Source organism: Talpa occidentalis, unplaced genomic scaffold, assembly GCF_014898055.3.
Source record: "Talpa occidentalis isolate TD23 unplaced genomic scaffold, MPIMG_talOcc4v2.1 talOcc4.9, whole genome shotgun sequence".
NCBI classification, from domain to species: Eukaryota; Metazoa; Chordata; class Mammalia; order Eulipotyphla; family Talpidae; genus Talpa; species Talpa occidentalis.
In genome coordinates, this window is record NW_023605305.1 from 48,251,879 (window position 1) to 48,264,703 (window position 12,825).

Genomic DNA, 12,825 nt, shown 5'->3' on the forward strand with positions numbered 1-12,825 from the left:
TTTTGCCATTTAAAAAGTGGCTACTGTCTGCCAGGCCCAATGCTTGGTTATTTCCTTATAATGTGGATAAAGTTTACAACAGTCTGTAAGTTAAATCTTGCAGGACCTCGCAAAACATCCAAATTTCATCCCAAGTCCTTTTGTTATAATATTGATGAGAAAATCCTGGGCAACAGATCTGCTTTCATTATACACTGTTCTACTTAAAAATAGCAATGTCCAAGAACAATAGACAACATAAAGTGAGGGTTTACTGTATCATTTCCCTGTTACAGATGAGCAAACTCAGGTTCTGAGAATTAAGTATTTGCCTGAAAACCCAGATCTGTCTTCTAAGGCCTGTGATCACCTTCCGCTGTTACAAAGTACCAAACGAGCCAAGGCCTTCACAAATTTCTGAACATACTAAGGAATGGCATGAAAAGAACCTTTGAAATAAAGTTTTCATTTAAATCCACAAGAATGAGTGCCTTCCTGGTGCTGCAGGGATTAAAGGCTCAGTGCTATCAAGCTATTGCCAGCCACTGCAGCATAAGTTCAATCCCCGGCCAGGGAGTTAACTCAGATGTCACAGAAGACCTCTCCTGTCTCACCCCACCCCCACTGAGACATTCTACAGGGGAGGGGGACGGAGAGGGATCAAAATGAGGAAGGGAAGAGCAGAAAGGATTGTGGTGATGGTGCATGGGTGAACTGGTGGTGGAAATTCTATGGGGACTACACCTGAGAAATGAAAGCAAACATTGTTAAAAAAAAAAAAAAGAAAAAAGATGTAATAAATAAATAAATGAAGTGTATTTCAGTAGATCTGCCTGTTCTGCTCCCCAGTCTGTCTCTGGTGAATCCTCTTACCACCACCCCCTTCACACACACCTCTAGCCTAACCCCCAGTTCTTGTACACATACATAAATATAAATAAATCCACAAGAATGAGTATCACATTTAAAAGATAGCTTGACCATAAAAGTAATTGCCATTTCTTGCTGAAGATGGGATAAGAGAAGATCGTTTTGATAATGATTTAAAGCAATAATCTCTAGAATTTTTCATTGCATCCTCATAGTAGTAAATTACTTGAGCACACATCTCCATAAATAAATGCTTATAATTTATAAATTAATTATATGTATGGTATGCATGTAATACCATACTAATAGAATGCACGTTGTAAAGTACAAACAAAAATAAGATTGAAAAAGAATGAGATAAAATTATTGCAATGTTAACATTTTTTCCACAGCACAGCAGTTTGCTTTGTGCATTCTGGATACCACTGACTGGAACATAGACTCTGGAGGCTGGGAAACAAGGATTCCAGATTTTTCCTTAGGCCTGAACTGCTCGGATGACGGGCATGTTGCCAAGCCTCCTCCACACCCTCATCCATCAGTAGAGATACATGAACCTACCTTACTGTGTTGTGAAGATTAAATAACGTGGTCTAAATAAAATACACAACAAATTGACCCATGGTAAGTGCTTAGTAAATTTTAGTCATGTTTATTATCTCTTGGTTTTCATGATTCTCTGTTTAATTTTTTTCCTTCAACTCACATTTTTTCACTCCCCAAGTGTCCCAATGGGGCCTTCCTCAAGATTTAGACTATCATTTTGTTTTCTTCCCTTCCCAGGTTCTCATTCTCCCAGTGCCTTTCCACTGTTCTGATTTCAACCACTTCCCTTGTGATGGGCTCCAAATCTGCATTTCAGCACTGACATTTAATAAGCATCTAAGTTCTATATTTTCAAATGTTTATATGATGGCTCTTCCAGTTAATTTTACTGTTATTTGTGACTCAAAAAGGCCAATATCAATCTCAGCAATCATTTTACTTAAATGAAATTCCCATTTGCTTATTACTTGTCTATTTATTTATGTGGTAGCAACACTACTTTCCTAACTCTTTCAACTAATAGTCTTAGTATCCTTTCTCACCCTTACTCACCAAAATTACAGTCTCTCTGAGCTACTGCCAATACCTATGGATTTCGTCTTTGAAATAACATTCACTCTCTTTCCTCCAGTTCCCACTGTACCGTGGCAGCACAGGTACACATTGGTTAAGTGTCTAAGAGCATGAATTTCAGATTCACATCATCTTGACTTAGAGCTGGAATCTACCATCCATTAAATGTTTATCCTTGGGCAAATAGTTTACACTCTGAGCCTCAGTTTTCTCAACTGTAAAATAAAAGGGGAGAAAACCCTGCCTCATCTCAGCAGTTTAGTAATTCCTAGTCTTCAAAAATTCTAAATGGCTTTTGAAAAGCCTTAACAGTTCAGAAAATCACTTTGTAATTTTTGGTGTGAAGTATGACGAGATTTTCTGAAGTTAAAGCTTTTATCAAGTATCATATTATAATATTCACATATGATGTAAAGATGACATCATATTAAATTTACTTTAAATAATTTATGAAAGAAGCCATTTTTTGACAAGTACATTAAAATGACACATTGTATTTGACTTTAATTTATTTTAAAATAAATGAAAAGCTCAAACTACTAGAGCTTAGTATTGAGTATAGATTAAAGATTCATTTTGAAATCCTTGCATTTAACTAGATGGCTTAATTGAACACATTTTGTGCTTTGTTTCAGACTACAATGTGTTTATCCCTCTATAATATAAGGAAGTGATGGATAGATTTACAGATATCTAATCATCACTGTAAGTCTGTCTTTCTCTGTTAGCTTTTCAAATACTAGAGACAGCTTCAAATTTATAAGACCCTTTTTACTCTGAATAAAATGACATTTGATTTATTGTTTTAAAATTAGTATTTTTTTTAAAAAGTGGCTTTAGGTGTACAAAAGAAGAGTGAAATATCTATGTTTTGATCAATGAATGCAACTTGACAACTGTAAAGATAACTGAAGTTAATCTGCAAAATTATCTAATATATTTGTGATTCACTTGCTGTCTTTGTTAGGTGTAACTAAAACCACTTATGACTAGGGTTAAAAAAGTAAATTAGGGGGCCTCCCCGGTGGCGCAGCGGTTGAGCGCTGGGTTGCGAAGCGGCCCGCAGCCTCCGCGGCGCCTGTTCGATCCCCAGCTGCTCCCTGGCCACCGGAGGAGGGTCCCACATGGCGCGCAGACCTCTCCTGCCGCCCGCTGCTCCCCTCAGCAGTGTACTTCGGTCCTTCTGCCTGGTCTGCTCCCGGCTCTGGCTCTGGTGAATTCTCTCACCCTCCCGCGCTTCTGACTGTACCCAGTGTTTGTATGAATAAATAAATAAATAAATCTTTTTTTTTAAAAAAAAAAGTAAATTAGGGATAACCAGCTGATTGTTCAACATAGCAGTCATGGCCACCAGCACAGGTTTCTGACCTTAGGCTCACCCATAGTCCATTCACTGTGGCCTCATGTGACCAGCCCTGATCCATTTTAAATGGAAAAAATATTCAAATGTTTGTTTTTGTAAAACCTTAAAATAACAGCAGACACTATTCTGTTTCAAAATAAGTGAGGCCTCTAAAAAGTCTTCATGAAATCCATTTGTGAAATGTTGAGAAATATCACCAAATAAAGTGACTGTCATAGTATTGTAGTACACTGTCTCTTAGCCTATATTCTCAAAATATATTTGCTGGTTGAATGAACAGATGAATAAATAAGTAAATGGAAACAAAAACTGGGAAATCTTTTTTGTGTACAGGAAGTCAACTTCCCAATTGCTGATGCTGTTTCTCCCACTGAATCTACTAAGTCAATCTTTCTTCCTGTCATCATATAGACAAGTCAATCTTTCTTTAACCACTTTCTTAAAGTACTTTGCTTGAATTATTGTTCTGTTGAAAAGAACCTGTGACTGCCTTTGACAAGCAAAGATGTATTCACTATGTCAGATTGCAAATTGAGCCTGTTGTAATATGCCCTAGTCTTAACTGTCAGTAATTTTGACTGCCCTATTCTTTATGAAGATGTGTTAGAAGGCTTAGACTCCATCATTAAGATTAGCTGCAATGTCAGATAGCAGGAAGGAAAGGGGAGAGAGGAAGAGAAGGAGGGAAGAGAAGGGAGGCTGGCTGAACAAGAACTAGAATCTCAGAAACTAGGAGATGGTAATCTCTTAGAGGTTATCTAACCTAATTTTTTTTGTTTAAAGATTTATTTATTTATGCATACAAGAGCTGGGGTACAGGCCAGAGAAGCAGGGGTGGGGGGCGGTGAGAGGACTCACCAGAGACAGAGCGGGGAACAGAACAGGCAGATTTACCGAAACACACCTCTGAAGGGAGCAGCGGGTGAGTCAGGAGAGGTCTGCTGCTCCATATGGGTAGCTCCCTGACTGGTCAGGGATCAAACTTGTGCTACAGAGGCTGCGGATTGGTTCACAGTGCAGTGCTTAACCCCTTGCATCACCCAGGAGGCCCCAATCTAACCTAAATTAATGGCAAACCTATAATCACCTCCATAATCTCTTGACAAATGATTTTTAAACTTGTACATTCTGCCTGAGCAATTCTAGTGATGGGTACTTATTACTTAAGTAATTCTGGTGATGGGTACTTATTACTTAAGTACCCATCATTAAGACTAGCTACAATGTCAGATAGCAGGACGGAAAGGGGAAAGAGGAAGAGAAGGAGGGAAAGTTCTTTCTAATACTGAACTAAAATTTGCTTCCCTATTCTGCCTACAGAGAATATGTAAAATATATAACATTTTCCACCAAGTAAATATTTATTGATTATATATCTTTATCAGAGAGGCTAGGCTAGAACATAAAAAGAAAAAAAATGATCATTGGACTTCACTATCATTTAGCATAAAGATAATTTCTGGCAGAGCTTTTAACAGACTATGGGACTGGTGGACAAAAAATGGACCATGGAGCCCACCAAGGAGGAGAAGCTCTAGAAACTACCACTGTTAGGTTCTTCGGTTAGAACCCTAAAGGGTTTTACCAGCTAAGTAAACCAGACCGTAAATCCATTTCTGACTATACCAATCCTTATTATACTAAGGTGTTTAACAGCCTTTAAATGTGAATTAGTGAACTAAAAGTGCAGAAGAAAATATCCAGAGTGAAGAAAGGAGGAGACAAGGGTAGAAAAGGTACAGAAAAGAATAAAATCAGACCTATTAAAAAAGTAAATTAAAAACTGAAAAGAACACTTATATTTTATTAATTTCTGATTAATAAAAGTTCTTTCTAATGTTGAACTAAATTAATAAAATATAAAATTATAAAATATAAAATTAGTAAAATATAAAATAGCAATTATAGTGAAGGAATTGATTCTGTTAAGGCCCATGTTCTTATCCTTGTCTATGAATTTCTGTTCCCTTGGAAAGATCACTATTTCCTCTCCTTTCTCTAGCTTGTCCTTCCTTATCTGCAGGAATTTTCAATTCCTCGTAGTGACCTTCATACCTCCTTGCTAAGGTTGAATTTTCCTAGTATATGTTCGAACCGTAACAAATACTCCACTTCTATCTTACGGCACTTACACAGTTAACAGTTTTTACATGTATTCATGAGAGTCTTTGAGTAAAATCTGTCTCCTTCAATTGGCTGAATGAGGGCAAGGACATACCCAATTTGTGCGTTGCTAGGCCTTGGTGCCCACATTAGAATCTAGCACATAGGTACACAGCTTATGACTGTACTGTTCAATGAGTTACTATAGATTTGCTCCAATGATTGGTAATCGTTACATTTGATATGGATCTTTTTAATTTTAACTATTGTAGTGTGTCATTTCAATTTGCGTTCCCTGCATTATGAGTAATGTTGGCAGCTTTTCAATTCACTAGCCATTTGAATATCCACTTTTTTTTTTTTAATTAATAAATTTTATTTTTGTATTCCCCATACAATTGCAATCCCCCCATTCTGACCCCAATCCCTCCCCTCCCACCCCCCACCCCCCAAAAAGTGTCTCTGGTTCATAGTTTTTGTTGATTTTGATTTTCACTTTCTTATAGTTATTCATTTTCCTGGTCCCTTATTTAAGGTCTCACTCATAGCAGGGATCTAGAAAACTTGAATATCCACTTTTGTGAAAATTTTGGATCAAGTTTCTTGCCCATTTTTCTGTTTTCTCTTTTTTTTTATTGTCATGTAAGATTTCATATTTTTTTTAAAGATTTATTTATTTATTTATACAAGCACTGGGTACAGTCAGACGTGTGGGAGGGTGAGAGAATTCACCCAAGCCAGAGCAGGGAGCAGAACAGGCAGACCGAAATACACTGCTGAGGGGAGCAGCGGGCACGGCAGGAGAGGTCTACGCGCCATGTGGGACCCTCGCTGGCGGCCGGGGATCCAACCGGCACTGCAGAGGCTGCAGGCAGCTTCGCAGCCCGGTGTTCAACCTCTGCGCCAACAGGGGAGGCCCTAGATTTCATATTTTTGAAATACACCCTTTTCAGTTACATGTATTGCACATACCCTTTTCCACTTTTTTTCTCTTAAGAGTGTATTTTAATAAATAAAAGATTCTTATTTTAAAGTGATCCAATTTATCCAATTTTTCTTTTGTAGTTAGCGTATTTTGGGTTCTACTTAAAAAATCTTTTCTACCCAAGATCTAGAAGTTATTTTGTTATACTTTATCTTGTAAAATCTTTAACAACAATTTCTATGCCTAGTGGGTTTTACTGGATTTAATTTTTCAAAGGCCCATATTGGGCTGTTCTAAGCATTGGCAATTTGTGTGTTTCTGGCTCCACTTCCTAAGTTCCCCTCCAATGGAATTCTCTGGATGAATGTTGCTGTGAGAACAATGGGACAATCCAATACCTGGGGCAGGGTGGAATAAGGTTGGAGGAAGCCTTCCTGCCTGCTTTGGTACTAGGCTCTTTGGTCCTAGGCTCGTACAGTCATAAGCTGTGTACCTATGTGCCAGATTCTAATGTGGGCACCAAGGCCTTGCAACACACAAATTGGGTATGTCCTTGCCCTCATTCAGCCAATTGAAGGAGACAGATTTTAATCAAAGACTCTCATGAATATATGTAAAAACTGTTAACTGTGTAAGTGCTGTAAGATAGAAGTGGAGTATTTGTTACTGTTAGAACAGCAACTTGTAGCCTAATAAAAGAAATTCTCCAAGTGGACTGGGTACTACTTGAGACCCCCTGGGCTTAGAGGCAGAGTTTGACAATGTATGTGGTTTAAAAGTTATGCTGGAGCACTAGTGAACCAAAGATGGAATTTAGTTCTTTCCCAAATATTATTTTGATCTCTCATATTTCCAATGACTGGTAGTGAGTATTAAGCCCTCTTTTCTCCAAGACAAATATCATCCCCCTTCCCATTATTGTTACAATTACATGAAATTATATGAATTAAATGAAGCTCGTTTCATTGAAGCCAACTCTGATATCAACGTGATGGTGACTCTACAGCTCACGCTATTTGCCCTTGTGTGGGCACCCCTGGAAAGTTTCCAGAAATGCACATTCATGTGCTCCACTCCATTGAACTGAATCAGAATCTCTGGACATGGACTCAAGGAGTTGTGTTTAAATGAAAAGACCATCTATATATAGAGACAAATGCTCAAAAGAGGAGTTTATTGAAGTTGCAGGTTCTTTAAAAGTAAAATGATATTAAAAATACAAATCCAAATTGGATTGATAGGTACAAAAATGAAAGAAACTGCCTTAAAGTGGTAACTAGTATGCAAAATTTGGGTATATCTTTCTTTTTTTAAAGACTTATTTATTATTTATACAAGAACCAGGGTACAGAGTAGGGGAACAGAATAGGCAGAGTGAAAAAATACACTGCTAAGGGGAGCAGCGGGCGAGACAAGAGAGGTCTGCTGCACCATGTAGTACCCTTGCCAGCTGGCCGGGATTGAACCAGTGATGAAGAGGCTGAGGACAGCTTGGGGAGGCCCATTTTTGGGTATTTCTTGTTGAAAAGTTTATTTTATCAACTTCCATGACCCTGAGCTAATCTCTCACAGTCTAAAAAAAATGCATAATACTTCTACTGTTTTAGTTAAGTAGTTATCTAGGTTACTTTGTTCTTTCATAACCTATCACAAGCCAAATTCACAGTATCTGCTGAACAGAGTATATCATTAATGGCTTCAAAGAGGTATCATTAGTTTATGAAAAGCACTTTTCTATGGTTTGATTTTTATGGTGCAAATCTTCATTTCAATGAAAGCAGTTAGGGCATTTTAAGCTACCAAAATGCAGGAAATTAATGAAGAGGAAAAGTCTAAGGTTTTATTTAATATATACCAGATTGACAATATGGAAATGAATATAAACTTACAATGCTACTTTTTCCAAAATGTTTTCCCCACCACTAATTTGACTATGCAAACATTTATTTCCTTCATTTGTTTATTCACTCATCTAATAATTTACTAAGATCCTATTAAAAGCCAGAGATTAACATTCTGGACAGTTACCAATGAGCAATGGATTTTTTTTTCTATAAACATGGTAGTATTATATTTTATCCAATGTCCTAGAATTAATGTCAATGGTAGTGCAGCAGGAAGACCAGATGGGGAGAGACCAGGTTATCTGGAAGAACTAAAGAGCCTGTACTGTCTACAGTGATGCACCCCCTATGATTAGGGGGCCAAATAAAATACAATGCAGAACATTTATCTCATTCCTAATATTGTCTTTATAGATGTGCTTAATGTTAATGATCATTTAGGAAACTGGAGTAATCACGAGTGCCAGCATTAATCAAACAATCCTAAAATAAAACAACAGATCTTTTTGAGATCTCAGGGGAGAGAGGAATGAAGGCAAATGGATAGAATGCAGAAGTACATCCATTGTTATTACACCTGTGGGGTGGGCCAGGCCTGCCTGAATTATAGAGTGGTCAGTTCATTATTAGTCCATGTGATACAAGGTTGGCAACGTAAGTCAGTACTTTTTTGAAATAATCAATGACCAGATGACAATGCAGGGTGATGCTGCCAGGGAAGCCAACGAAATTTCCTGAAGTGGAAGTCCTCAGCCTTTGCTAATGTGAATCACCTAGCCAACTTCTAGAGTGGCCCCTCTTTAGACTTTACCTCTTCACAAATATTTAACATTTAAATCCATAATATTGACAATGAGAATAATTATCCATGAGATCCTGTCATTGTTACAATTAGATGAAATTATAGGAATTAAATAAAATGTGTTTCACTGAAGCAAACTCTGGTAACAATGTGACAGAGACTCTACAACTTGCACTATTTGCCCTTGCGTGGGCATCCCCTGGAAGCTTTTAGAAATGCTAATTCATGCACTCTACTTTTGTACTGAATCAGTCTCTGAAGATAAGGCCCAGGAAGCTGTGTTTTAACTTCTGTTTTATAGTATAGATAAGGAACCTTTATGTGGTATATGGACACAAACCTGATTTATACTGTCTACCTTGTTCTAAATTCATAAAAGCAAAGAAAATGGAGATTCTTAAAGTTCATGGGGTCCAAATCCCTATTAGATCTACTCTATAGCAATCAGTTTTCAAAAAAAAAATGAAGCTGAATATAAGACATATTTTTAGTTGCATCAAATAAGATAAAATGTATTCATTTTAAAAAGCAAGAATAGTGCAATTTCTCCCTGACCTACCTATTACAGACAACTGGATTGCATGCTTTGAGACATAATGCATCCATTCAAAAAAGTAATAGAAACGGGGTTTAGAAATTCTTAAAGGAAGAAGCACATTTTCAAATCTTTTAAAAGCATTTCTTGGAGGAAAATGAAGTTCAGGAGTTTATTAAATGCTAACTGATATTATGAGAATATAAAATAGATAAAAAATTTTGTTATGGTTCCATTAATACTCCATGTACAGATTTACTGAATGGAAAACAGGTTGAACATTCACAGTAAAATGCCATAATTAAGGTATTCCATTTGAAGTTTAGATGAAATACTTTTTAAAAGGCTTTGGTGTCATTCTAAAGAAACACTGTTATTTTTTCGTAGGTATATTCTCCTAATTTGTATTGCTGAAAGACACTAACACTTCAAAAGAAGGAGCATAACTAATACATATCTATCTCACATTTATCTGTGTTGATTGCATATAATTCTCTCAAACAACCACCTATCTCCAAGGAAATTCAGAAAAGACTATTAAGTCATTAATAAATGGAGGAAAGGATAGAATTTATAGGTTATTCATCAAATATTACCATATCTCTTTGCTTAGCTTAACTTAGAATAACTATTCTCATTCATATTTAATAAACAAAAAAATTAAAAACCATAACCTCAGATATTTGAGGCATTACAACGGACTCAAACAAATTCCAGGTGGAATTTGAGAACACTCATTCTCAAGATTTTTTTTGAATATCCCAATTATGCAAATCACTAAGTAAGATTCCTTCATTCTTCCACTCATTCACTCTACATGTATTTAATAACTTTTAATAGGTGTATACAAGTAGTTAAACTAATTTAGTATTTTTTAATTCACTTATTCTTTTAGAAAATCTTCTAATAAGATTTCTAAACACTACTTGGAAATATATCTTAGAATTTACTGAAAATCTACCATGAGTCAACCACCATATTAGGTGAAAGGAATGTAAAATAGGCAAGATGTGGTTCTGACTCACAAGGATCTCCCAATAAAATGTGGAATCAGAGACATAAGATGTTATTTCAACATGGTGAAATTGTACGGAAATTCCACGATACTGGAATACTGTTCCAAATGGAAACGAGGGCAGGATATGGTAGGGGCACAGAAAGGTCATGGAGTTCTGGAAACTGGTGGCCCATGTGAACACTATGTGACTATCTCGGATGTTTTTCTTTCCCCAGGAACTTTCCATGGCTCTGTTTTTCTCAGATAAAATGTGCAGGGAGAAGAAGTTATGCACAAGGTTATGTTCTGGAAAGCAAAAATGGGTCTATGAGTAACCTTGCTGGCATAAATTATTCTTCTGTTCCTCACTCACATACTCATTCTGAGTGGGAAACAGAACAGGCAGACTGACTGAAATACACTGCTGAGGGAAGCAGAGGGTGAGGAAGGAGAGGTCTGCTGTGCCATGTGGGTTAGCTCCCTGGCCAGGAATTGAACTCATGCTGCAGAGGCTGTGGATAGCTTCATAGTGCTGCAACTTAACCCCTTGCACCACCAGGGAGACCCCATGGTAGATCTTGATGAATGTGCCACGTGCACTTGAAAACAATGTGTATGTGCAGTTGCTGGATATTGTGTTCTGGATAAAATTTATTGTTTCTCAGACCTTTGAGGTCCTTATTATTAATTTGCTTAGTTTTTACATCAAATACTGAGAAAGGATTGTTAAAATCTTCAAAGATTAAGTGCAGATTTGTCAATTTTATTATTTCTGCCAGTTGTTTGAGTCATGTATGTTGAACATTTTATATGACATACATACACATTTCTAATTTGTCTTTATGATGAATTGATCCTCTTGTCCCTATGAAATGTTCCCCTTTACCTCTGGTAACATTCTTGGTCTTGAAAACTACTTTATCAAGTCTAGTGACATCATTCCAGCTTTCTTATGTTTCCTATTTGCATAGTATATCTTTTTATGTCTTTTAATTTCAACTTGTCTGTGTCTATTTTTAAAAAGAATCTCTTGCAAAACAGTATGTTCTTTTCTATCCAAAAATGAAAATTCAAGTTGAGTCTTTCTGTAAAAGTAGGAATCTTTGGCAGTATGAACAATTCCCCTGTTTATTCATTTTAGTGTCAAATCTCTGACATTATTTTCCCATAATGCAGGGCACAGTTGTGCACCTATTTCCTCTTCACAGAATCTAATGTTCTTTACAGTCTGTGAGGCTAAATTGGTAGGATCTGAGAATAGTGTCTTGGGCATCCAAAATATCTGACAGCCAGTTTAATTTGAATTTATATTTTTGTTAATTATTTTGGAGACTCAAATTATAACTGTATCTGCTTTTTCTCAAGGAACTGGCCTTTTCAAAAAAGACATTAAGGGACTTGAGCCTGGAAATTAAGGAAATACAGTAGTTTGCTTGAGTGAATCACTGTAAAAAAATATAAAATGTTAACATTGGGAAAGCCTTGTCATTCATCCCTGTCAAATATTTTTGGGAAATGAAACCAGTGTATACTGGCATAAAGAGCAAAGGTATGTACCAAATAAACTCCATGTGTAGTACATTGTAAATTTGCGAGAAAGACAAAAAGTAGATGCAAGAGTATCTGTCCTTAAAGAATTAGTAATTGTGCTACACATTTTCCTTTGGCCTCTTAGGCTATATTCTCCACCATTCTCTCCCCAACTCTGTGCCATAGGTAGCTGACTTTTCTGGAATGAATGGATTCTCTTTCCTTCTGGCTTTTAGTTGTTTTTGGCCCATTGGAAACATCAGAAGTAGATCATAGGAAAGGGAGAAAAAGGAATACAAATATTTATTGCAATGACTCTTATCCAATGGGGGTAATCAAAGGCTGGCAATGTTAAGGACATTATAAGGGACCTTCTTCATACATCTGTCTTTTTCTGAGTGCAAGTAACTGTTTCTACTTCTTGAATCTGTAGTTCTAGGAATAGTAACAGATTCAATTATTACTTGTCCCATGATAAAGATCTACTCCTTATAGGTTCCAATGTCCTATACATACCTTTTCAAGATTTCTTTTACTAAACACTCTTCTGTTTAGCTTATTTGAGTGTCTCACCTTTATGTTGAAAACTAATTGAAACAGTGATCTGATAAACTAATAGTTAACAATTTAAGGTAGTGTAAAGTGCTATATAAATGTTACCGGCAGTAACATAATTTACTGAAAAAACAGAGTAGAGAGAAATCTCCAAGGTTTGGGATCCTAAGGGAAGAAAGTGAGATTTGACAAGTAGTTAAAAA

At 36.6% G+C, this 12,825-nt stretch overlaps 1 protein-coding gene across 3 annotated transcripts in view; it reads right to left on the minus strand.

Moving 5' to 3' along the window:
* Positions 1-12,825, minus strand: part of AK5 (adenylate kinase 5) — a 271,283-nt gene that overhangs the window by 193,760 nt on the left and 64,698 nt on the right. The gene's annotated exons all lie outside the window — the stretch shown is intronic.